Here is a 20,513-nt window from a genome sequence, read left to right on the forward strand (position 1 = left end):
AATTACGGAAGTCAGTCTACCAGTCCTGATGCCGAATAGGCAGAAGTGGCTCCAGTATGTGGCTTCTGCAAGGAGTCACGGTGAGTGCAATAAGGACATACATAATCCTTGAGAGGATGCCAGGCAGTTGCAGCAAAGCTAAAAAATTCTGAAATTACGGAAAATAAACTCCATGCTTTGGATGGTGAAGGACAGCAGCATGTAACTGGGGGGTGGAGGAGAGTGTCCATCACACTCAGAGTTTCCAATCAGGACAGAGCATCTCGGCATAGGATGATGTGCTGCATGGCGATGCTCAAGAACCATCCTCTTCATTCCCTGTGAACCACCTGCATTTTCTTTGTATAAAAGTCTTCATGTAACTGGGCACAAAAACACTTAAGAAAAGGTCTCCTCATATGTGCCATCAGTCCTTTTTTATATTTCTTCCCTCTTTTGATTCTACCCAATTAGCCCATCATAGACAAGCTGCATTTTTTCTTCCAAAAAAGAGATAGTATTTATTGCTGACTCCATACTTGCCACCTGTATTTTCTCTGTTGTTGTTTTTGGTGGGTGTTTTTGTTTGCTTGTTTTTCCCCTGGCTTCAATGGCTCTGCATCATGGTTGCACAGTTTATTTAGTGATCTCTGACTCTGAAAACTGACACTATGCTCAAAGAAACCACCCTCCAGCCCATCTCTCCATCCATTACTGTACGATAACTTTGCCGCTCTCACTTTTGGCACTACAGTGCAACAGCAATCCTATAATATGGTCATTTTCACACAACTTCAAACCGAGCATCTTTATTAGCAGGTGCTAAATTGCTGCTCCAGCTGCTGAATGGTAACAATTAACTCAATTAACATCTAAACAGATGTAATTTTTGAGGAAACGAACGACATTAATAACCACCAAAAGGGGAAAAAGGCTGCAATTACAAATGTGGAAAAAATCATGCACAGCTACAGACAGGCGTGTGCTCTTTTCCAGTGTCCCCTGGAGAGCTGTTAGAGCACGGCCCTTTCTCTGAGTGCTGGCAGTACGTGCAGCTCATAATAGGCATCGTACTTGCTGCTACGGCTGAGGCTGTATCTGCAATGGATGCAGCACAGATTGTTTCTGCAAAAAAGGGTTTAAGAGTTACAGACTTTACTTGTCACTAGGGGCCCCCCACATGTTGCAAAAACAGGGGGATGAGCCCCTTCCAGCAAAAGCAAAGCTTTGCCAAATCAGCTCACCCAACCACATTGCAAATGATGTGCTTGAAAAAAATACAGGTAGCCTACAAATAATATTTTCTTGCATCTCCACACTTCCTGGCTGTCGGTAGGATACGATGAGGAAGTACTGGACGTGCAGACGTGTTGTGTGATGCATTGAACCACAGCAATCTGTTACTGAACAGTCACATTCTGCAGTTCATAACCCAAACAACCCAATGGGCTCCAGCGTTTCTCTGCCTGCTCCATCTGACAGCTCTGGAGATCACATTCAAAGCCCTGAAACCACACGGATACAGAATGACCACCTAAACTCATCAGTGAACTAGCTTCGTGTTTGTGGAGTCACAGTCTCTCCTACAAAAAATGCATTCATTAAAGAAATCAGACGAAAGCTGCAAAGACCAAAAAAAAAGCAGGCTTCTGCATTGCTCCAGCTTGGTGACCTTTGTTTACCAGGAGTGACCTCCTGTCCCAGCTCCGTGTAGCACAGAGACATCAAATGGCAGAGGAACAACACTGCAAATGGTGCAACTTAAAAACATGTTATTGCAGGGGTGGAAACTTTGGTGAAAAATGTAAATTTCCAGGCTGTGGCCTTGCCTGTGCCCTTCCAGCTTGTAGGTTTTGTTAATGTTTGTGGGGCAAGACTTTTCTGCCCCAAATGTTCATGCAAAGGAAATGTTGTTGCTTCCAATCTGTCTTTATTTTTATATCCACGGCTACTCCCTGAAAACTTGAGTCTTCAAACTGCTGTCCCAGTGTATTTTGATTATCATAAAGCACTTTTCATTGAGAAAAGCTTTTCTCATGGTCTGGGAGAGCTCAGGAAGCTCAGCAGACAGTGCAGTGATAAAGCCCTGGCGTTACCTGTGTTGTCCCCATAGCTCTATGGCATCTCCCCACCATGGGGCTGTGCTTAGTACCTTGTATTTTGGGCTGGGGACAAGGCAGGAGGTGATGCCCTGTGGCCTTCTTCAGGGGAGATGGGCAAGGATGCTCTCTGGTAGCCACACTTTGGTCACCAGCCCTAGAAGAGTCCACCCATGCCCAGCTCCCCTTGTTGCAGCTGTTCATGGACCCCTTGTCCCCAGCAAGTCATGCTCTGTACAAGCGAGGGACAGGACCCCTTCCCTTGGGTCCTTTGTTCCTGGGAGCAGGGCAGCGAGACAACAGGGATACTGGCCAGAGTTGGGGGATATAATGTCCTGAAGTGCCCAAGTGATCCAGGGCTCAGGACATCCAGCTGCGGGAGATGCCCAGGGAAGGAAAGACAGGCTGCTGAGCAGGACAGACAGCCAGGGATGCTCCCAGCTGTGGGGTGTTTGACAGCTTGGGGCTCCCCCAGGCACCTTGGCTTGGAGGAGATGAGCACTGCACCTGTGGTCTCCCATGGCACCTCCAAAGGTGCTGCAGAAAGGGAGGTCACCCAGCACCGTCAGACCCCGCAGGGCTCAAGGAATATGTGTTTGAGCCAGCCCCAGCGGGCAGATACGGTAAGTGCAGGTCTCTGTAAGGTTTAGTGTTGAAATTAAATTTTAAAGAGCATTTAATTGGCTATTACCATTTATTTGCCCTACATCTCGCTGCATTTACTCGAAGGTAGGTGGCTTTTCCCTGGGCAGAGGGGGAGCACAGTTTGCTCCCGCTGGTGATCTCCAGCCACGGGGAGCAAGGAAAGTGGATGGGTCTCCCCTTGAACCCAAATCCCTCCTCTCAGAGCCTGGAGAAGTTCTGGGTTGACTTGAGAAGGATTTAGCTTGATTTTGTGTTTTTTAAAGATCAATTGTTTAGGTACATTTACATCTCATTCCAGATGTCGGCACAGGGGAAGTCAAAACCCAAATTTGTATTTTGCTCAGGATCCTGGCATTTCCATGTTAATTTTCTTTGCATTCAAGAAGAAAATAAAATGTGCTGGGACAAGCAAGAACATTCCCTTTTTGTTTCAGCCAATTCTCGATATTTTGTAATTACCATTTAGGTCAGGGGTTTCTAAAGAAAGCAAAACACAAGTTCCTTTGAAAGGCAAGAGTGCGGTGTTTTGCTTTGCTAGCAATAGCACAGTTTGCCAATGGTATTCTCGAAACAGGATTTCATCCTGTTAATACTTCTTCATGAAAAGGCTCCGCTTTGACTTAACAGCATCTTTCAAGGGGAAGTGGCTTCTCTGAAAAAGTTTGGGGCTAATTTTAGACAAATGAGCTAGATGGGGTTTTGCCCTCTTGCAAGTTTATCTCCATGTTTATTTCAGTGTAAATACAATCTCTAGAGTGATGCACTTGGTCGCATAACCTGCATCGTCCCCTCATTAAATTTTTAATTTGCTGTAGTTAAAAGTCCTACTGAAAACAAGCAAACTTGGGGATAAAAATGCTCACTGCGTGGGGCTTGGTGAGGCAACGGCTTAACCCAGGATTTGTTCTGGAAAAGGCAGCTAAAAGAGATTCAAGACCTCTCCCAACGCAAATAGGAACATTTAATCTTTATTTAGTCTCTCATTCAGCTTAAGTGTTATGGATGAGAGTGGCTATTTGCAAAATACACAGGCTGTACTCTTGCAACAGCATCCCTGTATCAAGGGATGCTCTTCTGCTTTTCAGACAACACGCAGCAAAAACATCTCTTGGCGCCTGTTCTCCAGGTATTTTCACTTTTGTCCCCAGTGGCGGTGGGCCAGTGGTTTGGGTAATGATGCCTCTGCAATTATTTATCACCAGTCAATACTTGTAGGGGTTTATCTGGCCACAGGCAGACCGTTGTTTCCTTCTGGATGAGAAGATGGAGGTTTACAACACCTTAACGCTACCCCAGGATGACCGTTTTGATGGGTGGATGACAGGACAGCTCATGTTCTTCTGGAAATCAGGGTTACTCCCAAGGCTTCCCAGGGCAGGCAGCACCCAGGCCTGGTGAACCCCAGCATTGCCCAGTTCCCCTCCCGCTGGCATATTTACTAATGAGCTGCAAAACCATTGCAAGATAAGAAATGCTGCCTGGTGGGAGCTGAGGAAAAACAAACAAACAAACAGCTGTTCTCCTGTCCCCTGGAGAAATGTTTTAATGAGATAGAAATGCACTTGGGTTTTGGTTTTGGATAGGGACAGAAATAGAAGTGGTGCTTGAGGGGGTCACCCCAGTGGTCCCACAGATGGAAGGTGTGGCAGCATGCCTGGCATAGGGTTTGTCCAGCCATGGTGCATGAGTCCACCATCGTGGTAGCTCAGGTTTCATCAGCCTGCTGGAAAAGAAATAATAAAAATGAGGGAAGTCTTTTTGGCTGCATAATCCATTACAGACTGCTGACTGGATATGGACCCCTCCCAAAACCTCCATGCCAAGTCTCAGCAGCTTGTTCTGGTCTTAAATCCCAAATGCCACAACACCATGGGCAGGTTTTCCACCCGTCCTGGTGTGGGCTGCAGCTCCCCTGGCAGCAAAGAGGTCATGGTGGGCTGTGAACACAGAGGGGACTCTATTTTAGCCCCCCACACCCACAGAGTGACTGAGCCAGCAGTGCCCCATCCCATCCCTCCTGTGGGCACCAGAGCTCTCCTGAGCCAGCCCCCCATGACCAGGGGACTGTGGCCTTCAATGACAGGGTGATTCCACCTGGCTCCTGTCCTCCAAGCTGTTTTGAGCCTGATGTGGTCACCTTGCTACTCGCCTGCCCAGAAACACCCACGTACCTGCGCGTTCCCCCAGCAAACCTGCTCATGGAGGAACTGATGAGTCCTGAAGAGCTGCTGAGGTCCAGACCTGTCCCCTCTTGAGCCCCATCTGAGGCTGCCTGAGGATGCGGGAGCTGGTGCCGATCTCACCTGCTCCTCCAGCGGGATGCTCCAGGTGTCCCACGGCACTGCTCTGCACCTCCTTGCATGGCTTACATCCCAGAGGGGCCTGTGGGGACAGCGGGAAGCCAGGACGCATGAGGCCATCTGCAACAACCATGCCCACACTTCTGGGGCCGTTGGTCCCATGAAAGAGCATTTCAAATAGGGCAGGGTCTGGGCAATCTCTTCTGCATTTGTAGGCTTGAAGTGCGTGCCTGCTCTCTAATGAGGTTTATTCATGCCAGTGTTTCTCAGTATTATGTGCAGTATCTGGATAAAATAACCCCGTCCCTCAGTGGGGAGCCTCCAGGACAGTGGTCTACACAAATACAATAACAAAACTCAGTTGCTTTTTCAAGCAATAATGGAAGTCATTCAGGATATGAGCCAATTCCCATCTCTTTTAGCATCCACTTGGTCTCTACTCCAAAGCTTTTTGGAAACCCTTAACTGGTAGCTTTGAAGCATTTGGAAAAAAATTGGTTTCCCCTTTTCATTGATGTACTGTCTCTTTTTTCTGCCAAAACCCACACTTTTTTTTGCCAAAATAAAAACCCACTAGTGTATGAAAGCAGAGCTCATCCTCCGGGGAGGGGAGAACTAGCAAGTAAGAGCTGACAGAAATAGAAAAGCTTCCAGGAAATAATATCTTCAATGCCGTTTTATCTGCTTCATCATACCGCAGTCAGAAGAGATTTGACCAGGGTCCATATGAGCCAAATTAAAGCTTTCTAATTTTCACAGACCTCTCCAGAAAAATATGTTGCAAACGAAGATCACAAAGACCTCGTGGAGACCACGTCGCTCTTCACAGTTTCTGAAACCCTCCTCTTGTGACCATGGCAAGTCTGTCTGTGAGGTACCATGTCACACAGTGTGGCTTATGCTAAGTCACACATTGTCCTCAGGACTACAGAGGTGGTCATTGAACAACTGTATCTCTGCAAGAAATTAATCAGCTATTAGGCAGGGAAAACAGACCTTTCTGGCAAGGTTTGCAGGAAAGAGATGGTGGAATTGACCTGATTTGGATGGAATTTGTGGCTAAGAAAGCAAGCGCACAAGGGATGCTCAGCTCTCTAAGGGTCATTCAGTGTTCGACACTATAGAGATGTTTTCACCAAGGGGACAGAAGGGATCCCAAAAGACAACCCCATCTGTGGAATCAAGGGCAGGGCCAGCTCCCCGGTGACTTGAGGACTCCAAGGAACCGCAGTCCCAATTTCCCGCAGGTTTTGCTGAAACACTTCCCATCCCACCACATTTGAGATCTCTGGATGAGCCAGCCAGGCAGGGCTCCTCTTCCAAGACAGATGTTTGGGAGGTGTTAGTGACCAGCTCCTTCCCAGTGGTATTTTCTGAATGCAAAACCATTTCAAAGCTGGGAGGGCTTTGCCTCTGAGTGCACATTACAAGAAAGGCTGGTTAAAAACCCCCAAAACAACCCCAACCTGCCTTACTTTTAGCCAGGAGCTTGCTGAGGTTATAGACGTGACTTTGGAGGGTGGGAGCAGAGCTGTGGGGGCACTCACAGCAGTGTGACACCAGCGCAGGGCAGCGAAGCCTGGGGACATCCCCATCAGACCAGCAAATGAGCCACATAGCTGAGTCCCCCGACACCAGACCAGCATCTCCCAAGCTCAGGAAATCTCAAGGTCCCAGGCCTTGGTTTTCAATTAATCTTTCCCACAGGGAAACCTACAGGTTTCAGGCTTCTCCCTGAGCAGGGACCAAGCAAAACCTGACAAGTCTGCCTTAACAAATGGTGCTGGCTTGATTTTGCAAGGTGCTCAGCCCATGCCTGGCGCTCAGCAGGGCTGTGATCAGCAACCCCTGCCGCTGCATGTCAGGTTTGCATGCTGGAATATGCTCTTTGGGGAGATCGGCAGCAGGTCGTGCTGCCAGAGTCCCGCTAGGACACGTGTGTTCCTTTATGGGTCCAAAGGGAACGTTTCTCATTATCTCTCCTTGCAATTTAATTAATCTGTGTTCAGTAATGAACCTTGAAATTTCAATTAAAAACATCATTACTAATCAGGACAGGATTCAAAACAGTCAAGGGGCTCTTAATAGCTTTACAGAGGCAGGAAGTTTGGGTTCAGGCTAGGATTTGTGTGCTCCGATCTCTTTATTTTTGACACAGATCCACAGGGTTTTACGCTTCTGCGTGTCCCTCCTCCCCCATCCTGGCAAACCCAAGCATGGGAGATACATCTTAAATTTCCTTCAGGCTTCTGCTTCTGACAGAAAAACACAAGCCTCCAAAATAAACTTGAAGAAATATCAATTGGTCCCACTGCCTGCTCCTGGGACAGCCCCTGCCAGAAGCCATGCACTCGCCTGCACATTGTCCGGTGATTAAAATCTCGCGTAGAGGGATCTGCGTATCCTCAGCATCGCTGAGCTGAGCCGGCTGGCAGCAAATCAGAGAAGCTGCAGTATACAAGTTCTGCCCCAGTAATGTCAGTATAATCTGACCCAAATGAAGCATCCCTCCCCGTGCCCAGAAAAGAGCCTCCTCTGGTGGGCTGGATGCGACTGATCATGCTCTGCTGTTCCAAACACCATGAAGCCATAGAAAATCACGGTACCTCCAATGTCTGTGCTTAGAAGTCACTCTAAATACTAAGCCACAGAGCTAATGTAGCCCTTCCTCTGGCTACAGTCCACCGAGTAAAAACTGGTTTGTGGTCAGAAATCCAGGGAATGCTTATCTGGAAAAAATAGCAAAAGTAAGCAACGTAGGAAGGGGTAAAAGATAAACCAATCCTATATGTGTACCCCAAGTTGCCCACACCATTTAAAAATAAAAGACAGAATAATAAATATATTAATTGAAAGATAATAAAATTGAGATTTGTTGGTTTTGTTTTGTTTTGTTTTTTTTCTGAGGAAAGCCATACCTCTAGGAAGGGTTTAGGTGGATCAGGAAAGCTCAGTGCAGGGCACACAGGAATGCCAAATGGCCTTGCAGTGCAACCTTCAAAAGGAAAACCAGACAGGGGAAGTCAAAGTAATATATTTTTTATCTGATCCCACAACATTTGGACTGTAGTTTTCAAGCCTGGGCATCCAGAAATGTTATTTTTTCATTATAAAACAATGCGACATGCCTTTGTTATTTAAATAAACTACAAGCGGTGTTTTTCAGAGCCGTCAGTGCAGACATTTCCTCATTGCTGTGGAGCTGCACGGGGAAGGTCTCCAGAGCATTGCATGTGCATTATTTCCCAGATACACAACTGCATGTTGATTGTAGCCTTTTGCAAGATGTGCAGCAGATTGAATTATCCAACCCAGGATGTATCTGTGTAACCATGCCAGACTCTGAGCCAGGACAAGTTTAGGAAGGGCCACAACCACAGTGCTGCTGTGACTGTCCCCATCAAGAAATGAAAGAACATATGGATGAAGCAGGAGTCCCTGGGAGGGCACTGGAGACTGATGCCCAGGCAGATGCTGGTGCTGCCTCCAGGCTGCTGGGTCTGGAAAAGGTTGGAGAGCAACATGGACTGAGATTCGCACGTGGGCATCTGAGCATCTCGTCTCCTCTTAGAGTTTCTGCGCCCTGAATTTCTGCTTTGAACTGGATGCTCAAGAGCAACAGACACAAATTATTCCCCAAGGTGCCTTCACAAATAGTTTTGAACTGTGGATATGATGAGAAGAATGAAGTTCCAGTACGGCCATGTAAAGTGCAGGTAAAAGCCCCATCATCCCATCTGCCTCTCCAAGGAGAATGCAACTGAAAAAGGGTAAATGGCAACTCTGGAAAAAAAACCTCATTTTATGTGCTGTTTCCAAAGCCTGGCTAGCCTACAGCTTGGATAATTAGATTTCAGCTGTAGAGGCAAAATTCACGGAATAAATTATTAATCACAGATTGTTTGCCCAGTATCAAGTAAGAAAGAAGTGAGCATTCAAAAAGCCAGCAGCTTGACAACATTTTCACTGCATTACGAACAGACGAGGTGCAAGCAGCAGTACCTGCAGCTCAAGGATATTCTCCCTATCACCTGCCCTGCAGCCTCGATCCCTGGTTGGAAATTGGGACGGTGCGCTGCCTCCTTCACATACAGCGTATTGCATATACTATATGTTGTGCCAGAGCTAAGCAGAAAGAGCTGGGCTCTCTTGCCCACCACCAAGTGCTTCCCAAGCACCTCCCCAAAAAAACCTACCCAGCATAACCCTGGAGAGGCTCAGTCTGTGCAAGGGGGGGGTCTAATCCCATTTTGTGGCTCCTGGCCCCGGCAGCTGGTTTGTGCCTTTAGTTACTGCCGTGCCTGCCCACAAAATGACCATCCTTTCTCTGAGCCTGGCTGGGCTCGTGGCTCAGAGATGTTCCCTGGCAAGGAGCACTGGGGTAATTTTGTGTGGGGCCCACACCCAGGATTACGGCTTTGAAAAAGGAGGAAACACGGGAGGCTCAAAGGAAAACAATCATTACCTGAGCAGAGAAAAAAAAAGACCCATTTCTTTCCCGGTAGAAGGCATCTGATAAAAGCCTGAGACCAGTGGTATTTATATTAGCAGATTTTACATCCTCCTTGTGTGTACTTGGACTGCAAGACATAAATCAAAGCAGGGGTTCATTCCAAGAACAGTTTATTTTTATCTGAGAAGTATGTGCTAGCAAACCAGATACTGGTATGTTGATTCTGTTGGTTTGGTGTGATTTGTAATACCTTCCATTGTTTTATAGTGTGTTTCACTCTGGAGTACCTAGTTTGTCCGAGACATGGGTTTAGGGTTTTTTGTTTTGTTTCATTTAATATACGTTTTCTTATGGGTGGTTTTAGGTTTTAGTGGTTGGCTGCAGTGTTGTAGCACTTTAATGCCAAGGAAGAACGTAAAACCATGAAAACAAATTCTAAATGGGCTTGCAATCAAATGTATCTCTCTCTAAATTGATTTGTGTAAGGTGGAAAGTAAAGCAGCACAGAGTGCTTCCCAATATGTCATTGCCCTTTAGCCATGATGAATCCTCACCCGAGTCAGGACCAGCCTGCATCTCTAGAAGTGATGCATGGAGAGGCTGAGGTCCAGGGTGGTACTTGTTGCAGGGGAGATACAGCAGGTACCAGCAGGCTTTGGAGCCCTTGTTTGGCTGATACAGTGCACGGGATGCCATTAAAATTGTCAGCCTGAAATATTTGCTCACCAAAATGAAAATCACATGAGGTGAAGGGATGTAGCAGACGGGAGATGGTGGGAAGCAGCATCCACCTCCAGCAAATCCTACCTTGCTGCTGCTCTGAGCCAGTTAGGGGGCTTGCCTACAAAACAGCTGGGATTTTGGCCCACGTAGCCCTTTAATTCAGCTGCAGAATGTTGTGTGCCATCCAGGATCCCATTGGTGCGTGTTGTACCCACTGCTGGTGTCCCATCACAGACACCAGGATGGAGCCCACAGCCTGCCTGGCCCTGTGGAAACCTCATCCTCACTGCCTCTCATGTTACTACACCAATGCCAGCCATCTGTTCTTACATCCCCATCTCTTTTTGTTAGCAAACATGCTAATCACCATCACCAGGAAAGGAACAGCCCTGAAAGCCATGCAGAAAAAGGCTGTATTCACAGCTCTGCGCCCAGATTTGCTCAGCGTCTCCTTGACTCTCCCAAGGGAGCAGCACAACCCTGGCAGATTGTACCTGGAGTCCTTGCGAAACTTTGCAGGGGATGGGATTTTGGCGATTCTGCAAGGACACCCACTGTCACAGCTTTGCTTGGGTTCTGCTGTTGGTGAGGGTTCGTGCTCCAGCCATGGCAAGGAGAGTGTGCCCTGTGCTGGGCTGCTCATCAGTGCGATGCCTGCGGCTGGTGATTAAAGCAGGGACAGAGAGGGAACAAAAAAAATATAAAGAAAGGAAAAATCACCTTCTTCAAGATTTATGAGAATATAAACTTGGGAACTGAGATGTTCCTATCACCACTGATGAGGCCCAAGGGACAGCTTTGGCTTAATGCAGAGTCAGATGTTTCTCTCGGTTATGAATTCAGAAGGTGATCTGGGGAGTTCAAAGCGAGATGTGCAAGTGCTTAAAGAGGAGCAGCGCACGAGCCTCGGCACTGCCAACTTTGGTCTCAGTGTCTTATTTCTACAGCAGTACCCAGATCCCATAAACCACATGTGGACTCAGGGAGGGCAGTGGTTTTGGGAAGGGGTGGTTGAGTAGCAAGGTCTGAAGCCCACGTCCCCAAAGGCTCATGGAAACCACATCCCCAAAGGCTCATGGAGACCTATCACAACAGCAAATGGGCTGAAGTGATGCCTGTCCCACTGAAGAGAGGTTTGCTGAGGTGACAACAGTTTGGTGACAAAAGTTTTGGACTGTGTCCTTTGTGGTTTGGAGCACCAAGTTCCCACTTTGTCCACCTCTGAGGAAAGCCATGGGGATGTTACATCCTTCTTGCTCCCCCTTTAATTCCAGCAGCCTATGGTGAGAGTCTCCATCAGGGAGGCCAGAAGGATCATGGCCCTGCTCTAAGAAACAACTCATTACTTAAGGAGAGCAAGGAAAAGCAATGTTTAGGGCTCTCCTGTCCCAAGTACACCAGTGCCATGGCCAAGAGGACTCCACACCAAGGAGAGGGAGGCACCCCGGATCCTAATATAGCTTAATAAAAAAAGAAATGTAAAATAAATGTATGTCCAGGAAAAGAAAAAAAGAAAAAGAAAAAAAAAAAAAAAGAGCTGTGCCAAGGAGAGTCTTCAGGAGAAAGTTTTGAAAATGCAAAAATTAAAACATCCAACCTGAAGAATCCAGATCCACTTTGGATCAAGACAGAGTGAGCAGGAGTTTCTGTAAGCTGCCACTGACTTCCCGTAAGAGGAGGATGAAGCAAAGAAAGCCTTAGCATTTCGGGTTTCGAACCTTCCACGGGAAACCCGTCTGCCCCTCTGAGTGATCCCCAACTTCAATGATGAAACAGCCACATACATTCCAGTTAAGGTAATCTCCTACCTTAATAATTCATGGCCTGCTTTCGGGAGAGCTTGAAGCTCAGAGGAAATCTGAAAGCTGATATATGCATTTCTATTAGCAGCACTGATCAGTGCCTACCTTTATAAAAAATAAAAATAAAAATCAGTGGAAGCATTTTTATTAAGCTACAGGGTCAAATAATAGCTCCTTCCAAGCTCCAGAAGTCACGTCTGGTTTATTTACACTTAATTTCTCCCTTTAAGTCACATAATAAAAGCATTATCTTGAAAAGAAGAGAAAGATCTTAAGATGAAAGGAGTGCTACATGACAAATATGCTTTTAACAACCTGGCAAACCAGAGTGCCTCGTAGAAAGGTTGTTCTCAAGGAGCTGTCCTTCAAGGGAAACATCTCCATAGATGGTTTGCATGCCCGCTTCCATATTGCCCATCATTATTACCATCATTATATTCTTTAATTGTCCTAATTGCATTAGTGCCGGTGGATATTATTCCCATGGGGCCTTGTATCTGCTGAGACTTCGCAGACTAACCCAGCAAGTCAGGCAGGAAGCCAGGAGGTAAGGAGAGGTGTGGAAGGACAGGATGGCATGGCCAGCACCAGCCAGGCATGTCCCATAGTCTTCCCTCTGTCCCTGGGCTGTGAGAGGCTGGGCTTCACTGAAAGGTAATGATGCACTCAGAAATTTCAGCATGTATCTTAGGGCAAGGGCTGGCTGGCATCGGCCACTCCAGAGCTAAACTCACCTTTTCCTACACCCATCTTTCCTCTCAAGCTTGTTCAGCAGAGCCCCTTCTCCCAGTGTGCCTCTCTACAGCATCCTCAGGCTTTGCTGGGGCCTCTACATGCAGGTGTTTGCTCTGAGTAGCATCACTCACCACAAACATGCCCGCACAGTTGAGCACCCGACTTCCCAGCCCTGGGACAGGTTGCCCCATGGGTACCACTTGCTCCTGCTGAGGATGGGACACACGTGCACCCTGCTGTCTGTGGCCAGGGACAGACTTTCTTGTGATGTTCAGTGTCTGAAGACCTATATGGGCATGGGTTGCCTTTGAATCTCTAGTTCCTCCTACCTCCAAGGACAAAGCCCTGCTTTACTGAGCCAAGCGGAAGCAGTGTGGTTAATAAGACAAAAAACGAAAGTACTTCCAATTGTAACCTATCATCTCCTCCTTCCCAGCAGAGAAGATGCCTTTCAAAATATGTCTGAGGACACTCACCCAATTACAGCCTAGCATGCTGTTCAAATTAAGCAAAACCTAAAACCTGTAACAGGGTGGCTGTAAAATGGCAGAGCTCATGGAGGTCCAGGGAGATACTCTGATCTGTACCAGCTTGAGGTCTGACCCTTTACTATTCAAAGACTCACCCTTTGCTGTAAAAGGAGTCTCCTTAGCAATGCACGGTCCTGGGAGCCCATCAGTCAAAGCACATGTGCAAGCCAAGCACATGAAGAGACACCACAAAGCCTGCAATACTGCAGCGTGTCCTCATTTGGTTGCATCCATGACCACCCATATGCAGCCTAGCTAGGAGAAGCAGAGAGATATTATCAATCTCAATTAGTACTGTGCTCTGCCTGAGTGAGTGCATCTGCTCTCAGAGTCATTCTGAGCAACACCACCTTCAGAGATGTGTTCCAAGGAAGTCCTTCCCACGACAGCTGTTAGCTAATCTGCGGTTATACCAGAAGTCAAATCCCTCTCAAAAACTCGTGTCTTTAACAGACATTTCCTTCAAAACATAGGGATTCCCCATTGTCATAAACTCCGTGAAGCTCATTTTGGATTTCGGTTTCACTTTCTACCTCAGTGATGTTGTTTGGCACTGGGTTGCTCAAGTTAGTTGGCTGAAAAAGCATTTAGCTGATTAGTTTGTGATTTACCTTCCTAGAGTGTCAACAGGTGTCCCTTCTTCTCCCTTATCCACCCACATGTCTCCCTTGTTAAAGATACACCTCTATAGACGAGAATGTGTTGGTTTTTCTCCTCTCAGCCAAGACACTCCTCTTTTCATTTTCTCACCACACCCACCCCTTTTCTTACTACACACCTTCTCCATTTTACAAGGAGTTCTGGCTTTCAGCAAGGTTTTGTAATCCTTCATGAGCCTTGGCTGATTTAACACAATTCACAGAGATGACTGAGAAATAGAGGAGAAGAAAAAGTCCTGTAAGACAGCTTCTAGATGTTTCAGAAGCTGATCTGAATACCCTGAAGATACAGACATGGTCTAACATACCCCTGGGGCTCTGGAGTCCGTCCTCCAGGAATCATAAACATTCCATGGGGCTATATACCATGCGAAAGGACGTATGTTATGAAACACATACAGACTACAACCGTTGCAGCCATTGGAGTTCATGAGGACTTTGAAGTTCATGAGGACTCCTCTAACATTCTTACAGGAGGTTTTCCCCGTCAAGATTCATCTCAAAGAGTCACTGCCTGAGGACCAATACCATGTCCCTACAAAAATCTCCAGAGCTCCCAGCCTCCAAGACCCTGATTATCATCTTCTAGCCCATGATTTCCAAGTCAACGTGGGATCTGCTGAAGTACCACCTTGTGGTACTTGGATAATAGTGGCTAATTACAACAAAGGACTCAACAAATTTTACGGTGTGGCTCTGACTCCCTGTCACATTCACAGTCATTTTACTTTTATTTCAGGCAGTATAGAATAATCCTGCAGTCAATTACTCCCACTTTCAGCCTTTGTGCACTGCTAGGTATTTCAGACAGTATGAAAGACACTCTTAAAATATTCTGAATGACTGCTCCAGGCTGTTGCAGGCAAACACTTAACCCAATGCATGGAAAAATATATATATCTCTCTTTTCAGTGAAGAAGTCAGTGGGCTGCATCTGTGATGAGGCAGTATCTTATTTTGCAAAGCACTATGACTGGAGCAGCAGCTCAGGCTCGGTATCGAGTGGGCTCAGAATGATGGATTGATGCTGCTGGAGCAATATTTACTGGCACTGCAGAGTTCAAGGCTAGACTAAATTGGTCGAGTGAGGCTCCTTTTTAATTTCACCAAAAGGAAAGGCAGAAAAAGGAGCCAGGAAAGGAATAAATAGCTCAGAGGTGTCCAGGACCAGTGTGGGAAGATACAGAATCCTGTAGCAATCTCTCTAATAAAACCTTGATTTTCATTTTTCCAAGTTTTCAACTATTAAATGTGCTTAATATTATTTTTACTTCCTCTCTCAGTGAAGTTAAGAAGACGCGCAAACCCCATATGGGACATGCAAGGAACAAATGCAGAGGCATAAATGCATTTTTTAGCAAAGATGTGGCTTTAGCTGCTTGGTTTAGTAACTGCATTTCAGCCAAGCTGCTAAGAGCCAGTAGAGGTGGTGTGGCCATCACTGTATAACCCAACTAATCAAGACTGCAGTGAGCATCCTGGTCTTTTCTTTTGAAAGAAGGCAGAAAATTTCAGACACCTTTCAAACTGGACATAAAATGTCTATTTTGCAATGTCTCGTACCATCACTTAAGAGAAAATACAGAAGTGTCAGGTCCACGATTGTGTGTGCAGACAACCTTTCGCACCACCAAAAATTTTCCGACTCCCACTCTGAGACACTATAAATAGCTGTGTGCACAATTAGCAGGTTTCAGAGCAATCTACAGAAAATCATAATCCACATAAAATCAATAGGATCAGCTTTCCCCGCTGTAACAGCAAAGGTCAGAGGGAGATCAAAGAGGCAGAAGATATGACCCATGGGACATGCTGTTTGCAGCAGTTCTGCAGCCTGGCAATGCTCCAGGGTCCCACCCGCTTCCTGGGACGACCCCAATGGCTGCAATGGGCTGTGGATGCAGAGCAACATCTCCCCAGCAGCACACACCACCCCGCTGCATGGCAATATGTGTTTCTTGGGTTGAAGATGCATGGTATCAACTGTGGCTGAGGTCCACAGCCATGTGTTTAACGTTTTACCCATGCCGGCAGTTTGACTGGAGCGAAGGCATTACACACCTCTCCAGCTGGCCGCTGCCCTCAAGCTGGAATGACACAATCTGACAAGAAGTTTTCTCCTTTCTCACCTTTGTAGCATCCCACCAGCAGAAGCAGCAGCATCCAGGACGTGGTGCCCGCTGACAATCAGCACAGCCCAAGGCGTACGCGGTTGATGTGTGTCCAGGTTGTCATTGTCTCAGAAATCACTGCTGGTTAATGTGGGAAGTGTGTTTGAAAGACAATTGAGTGTCCTCCTGGATAGGACTTGCTTTTCCATATGGAAAACTGACTTTCACAAGCCATTGTTTGCTTCACCTTTAAGACAGTTTGGGGACTAAAAGCATCAATGAACTGAGTATTTATATTTAGGAGAGAGCGAAGCTTGACCATCAGCTGACTAAGTGCAGACAAAGTTCTCCAAGAAACACACATCTTACCTTCCTTTATTTTCTGTTGTTTCATTCAACCAGAAACCGTAGCATTGCAGTACTCATGAAAAATACCATGAGGGTGGTCGATGGCTTGGCAAGAGCAGTTCCGTGCTCTGCTGGTGCCCAGTAAATTATCCCTGGCAGGTAGGGATACTATCTGCCACATCTCATGGCTCAACACAAGGAGTTTCCTTCTGTAGTTGTTCCAGCGATGAGCTATGTAGATTTAGGCTCAGAAGAGCCTCAGGACTTCATGTGCTTTAAATTCCCTTCACAGTACTTTCTCTCTTGCGTCATTAGGTCATAAACTGGATGGTACAGGCAGCACATGATCTTAGTTTCTCACTGTTGAAGATCACAAAGCATGATCTAATACCAACAGGCCCTCGCAGGTGGCAGACATGCCTGCTCACAGTATGTTAACCAAAGCAAGTCTGGGCTTGCAGCTGGACCAGGCATTGGGGTAACACCGGAACACGTGTTATCAGTCCATGGGGTGAGGCAGCTTGTTCCCACAGGCCACGTTATTTCTGCTGCCTCGCTCAGATGTGCAGAGTGCGGCTTGCTCACTCTGCCATCACAGGCACTCGTGGTTTGGGGGTCATCAGCATGGGAGAGACCAGTGGAGGTCCTCTTCTGCCTCTTGAATCTCTGCTTGGCTAGGACAGGGAGATGGAGCCTCAAATCATGGTCAGGAACGGAAGAGAAGCACTTAAGCAGCTCATCAGTAGTCTCTCCAGCTTGCTAGCCAGTTTCAAGGTGTGTGCTGGTGTGCTCCAGGATGGAGCTTCTTCCCAATGCTCTTGGCATCAGGTGTGGAGGTGAAAGAAACACGAGTGAGGATGCCTCTGGGATGAAAGAGGATGGAGTTCCACCCACGCTCTGTTTGGAGTCCATCAGAGACATCATTCTGTGCATGAAAAAAAAAAAATTGTATTTTAAAAAATATAAGTATTTCACAAATGCCATTTTACCCCCTCTAGGATGGTTGTGATGGGCCTGCCCGCTGCATCAAGCAATTTAAACAGCTCATTGCATTTGGGGCCGTGCAGGAACTCACCCTGCCAGTGCTTCCTTCCAGGCAGAATTTCCCTTTACAAATGTCACGGAGGAAATTGTTTCCCCAAGAGCTTTATCGCTGATTTGACACGGAAAGCCTGGTATGTGCTTTTGCAGGGGGGATGCTTGTCATTGGAAATGACTGTGGATCAGCTTGCAGAGGTGAAAGCTCAAAAGCAGGAAAACAAAAAACCCAAAAAACTCCACCTAGCAAATACATCAGTACCGGATAATTTGCAAGACAGGTGATTATTCTTCAAGATCCTTTTTACAGTCTTGCAAGCAGCAGATGAATGAACTGGCAGACTCCAGGTTTTTACAGCCCCAGGGGCCAAAACACTTTGCAGCCAAGACACCTCTGAGCATTTTGAAGGCAGCTGATGTTAGCGTAAGGCTGTTCTGGACCAACGATCTGCTTAGGACCTGTTCATAATTGTGTGCTTTATTTTGGGAGGAATGCTCTATTTTTATGCTCCAATCACACTGTATTCACCCTCCTCTTTCTAAACCTTCAATCTTCCCACCCTTTCAAAGAGGCCACTTTCCATCTAAGTATCTCCATCCCTTTCCAGCAAAAATATATAAACCTAACAACTAATGAGCAATTTATGCATTAGAATGCTACAGTTGACTCTTCTTTACATCATAATTACTCACGACAAAAGGCATATTACCCATGTCCATTTTAAAGACATGCTATTATCTCTTTTTTTCTGCTGCTTGGTGTGGTTTTTTTAGATGAACAATACAAGCTCAGTCTCATTTCTGACCTTGACATGCATGTCTCAGTCAAGCTTTGCATGAGAGAAGTGACCCACAATCAGTGAGAGAAGATGCTTATTCCCTGACCAGAAGGAATTATCAGGAGAGACCTGAGCCTTTGGTACTTGGAATAAATGGTCAAGCAGAAAACTGGATACAGAAATGTTCATGGAGTGCATGGCTTTGTATGACAGCAACCTTTCTTTTTCAGACAATAGTGAGGACCTTGCAGTTTGGGTTTTTTTCATTGTTTTATGCATTTTTCTGATGTTATGATTGAATACAGCATTGCTGAGTGCTCTTAAGAGCTGCTGCCTTCAGGAGCTGATGGGAGGCTTTGGTTGATTTCAGAGCATTAGGAGGTGCAGAGCTTTGTGATGGAAGGATAGGAAGTGGAAAATTAGGTTGCGTTGCTTGTTTTTTGGGTTGACTGGTCACGGGAAGTCAACAGCAAACTCCCAAACACTCTTGTGTTGCGTGATGTGGTCTGTACTGTGAAAAGCAACATTGTAGAGAACTAAGGTAATAATGGGAGAGACCGGAGGCGGGTGCTCTGAATCCTAGAGCAGATGTGCTCAAGTGACCTTCCTGTGTTCCCTTACTTTGGCTGTTCAGTGCTTAAGCATGTTGGCAGAATGACAGCATGCCCTGTTTAGATAACAACCTCTCCAAACCACAGAGAGAAGATGTCGGTTTAAAAACCACTGAAGTGACTTTGGAGACAAAGTCTGGAATCTGAAAACTTTCTGAACAACCAGCATTTGGGGACAGTTGACACAGCAGTGTGGGTCAGTTCTTCCAGAGGTGAGGACTCATTGTATTCCCATTGATGCCATTAGAAACATCTGGGTGAGATGAAATAGATGTAATGGTCCCTGCTCACCAGTGTGTCCTCCTGCAGATCCTGTGGCAGATCCTGCATGGGAAAGGTGTACCTGTACAAAGAAGGACCTCTTCATGTTCACATCATAGCTCCTGGTGCCAGTGCTTCAGGTCTTTGCAGGTGTGGGCAGCCACCAGTGTGCCTGTTGATTCCTGTGTTCAAGGTCACCCACACAGCCATGTGGACTCACAGAAATGTAGCAGGATCCAAATTTTGGCAAAATGGCCGCACGCTTCAGCTTCTGCCACAGCCCTGCACCACGAGGAAGCCTCTCCAGACACTAACAGATGTTTCACTGATGGAAAGCAATTGATAGAAAGCAGAGAATCACAGAGTCCTCTCTAAGGATCTCATCTGCGGGGGAAAATACAAGGAGCAAATGTTCTCCTTCATTAGGCTCCAGCACAAATTCCCCCAGGTAGCTGCTGTAGTCTCAGATGAGATGCTATTCCTCACCCGCTCAGTGCCCCCTCCTCCTGCAGCATTTTCCTTAAACATACCCCAAAAGCCAGGTTGCAGCTGTAGGAGCCAGCTATATGTTTGCCACAGACCAGGGAAAGTCATAGCTACTGCAGCTAAGTCTGGTCCTGGTGCTCTACAATTGTCTGGAGGTTTAAAGTAAAAGATTATTTCCTTTTCAGCCTGAGGCAGAAACATGTTAACATTCGGAGCAGTGGGAATGTCTCTGATGGCCCCTTTCCAGCCTTGTTTTGAGAGCATCTACAGGTAAGCAACTCCGTGTCCCCTTGCTGAGGGATGACAGAGTATTTCAGGTCATGACTGCAATTTATATATCAGAAAAAGAAGGAGAATTGTGCTCTGCATGTCTGGTCCTGTGCTCCTGGATGCCAGCTGGAAATGACCATGACAACACAAAAGAGACACAACAGCAAACATGTACATGCTCTGTTGAGTACTGCACAGAATAGGAAAACACAAAGTGAACATGTGAAACTACAGTAGCACTTTTTACCCTAGAAAAGTACCCAGGGCATGTGTTGCAGTGGTATACATACATGGCTATGCAATGCACTGGGGTAGCTTCACCAGCAGCTCAAGGGGCACCATCTCTGGTCCTAAAATTCATCAGGTGTTTTTCCACACAGAGCAACATGTGGCACAGGAAGTCAGAAACTTTCTCCCATTAACCCTGAAGAAAGCATCCAGGTGGATGGCATGGAAAGGCTCATGTAGGAACACCAGTTATCTGGGGAAGCTCTTCTGCCATCCATCAGAGCTGGAGCGAGCAGAAGTGTTTGGGAATTCATTTACTGGCAACCACAGAAAGGTGGGACCTGCCATAAACTTTGCCAGAACACAGCTGGTTTGATTCCTGCAGCCTCGTGATCTCCAGATTCCAGTCCTAGGCATGACCTGCTGCAGCACTGCCTGTGTTTTCCCGCTCAACTC

General features: G+C 46.6%; 1 long non-coding RNA gene across 1 annotated transcript in view; it reads right to left on the reverse strand.

Annotated features, from left to right (window-relative positions):
• Positions 1–3,675: 3,675 nt before the first annotated feature.
• The window catches only part of LOC110363812 (uncharacterized), a 77,709-nt gene continuing 60,871 nt past the window's right edge, over positions 3,676–20,513 (reverse strand). The window contains exons 10-14 of the long non-coding RNA XR_010473765.1: positions 16,055–17,309; positions 13,362–13,517; positions 9,489–9,603; positions 7,942–8,018; positions 3,676–7,752 (exon numbers count right to left, since the gene is read on the reverse strand). This is a non-coding gene — a long non-coding RNA (uncharacterized LOC110363812). The remainder of the gene's footprint in view (positions 7,753–7,941; positions 8,019–9,488; positions 9,604–13,361; positions 13,518–16,054; positions 17,310–20,513) is intronic.

Source organism: Columba livia, chromosome 7 (genome assembly GCF_036013475.1).
Source record: "Columba livia isolate bColLiv1 breed racing homer chromosome 7, bColLiv1.pat.W.v2, whole genome shotgun sequence".
Classification (NCBI taxonomy): Eukaryota; Metazoa; Chordata; class Aves; order Columbiformes; family Columbidae; genus Columba; species Columba livia.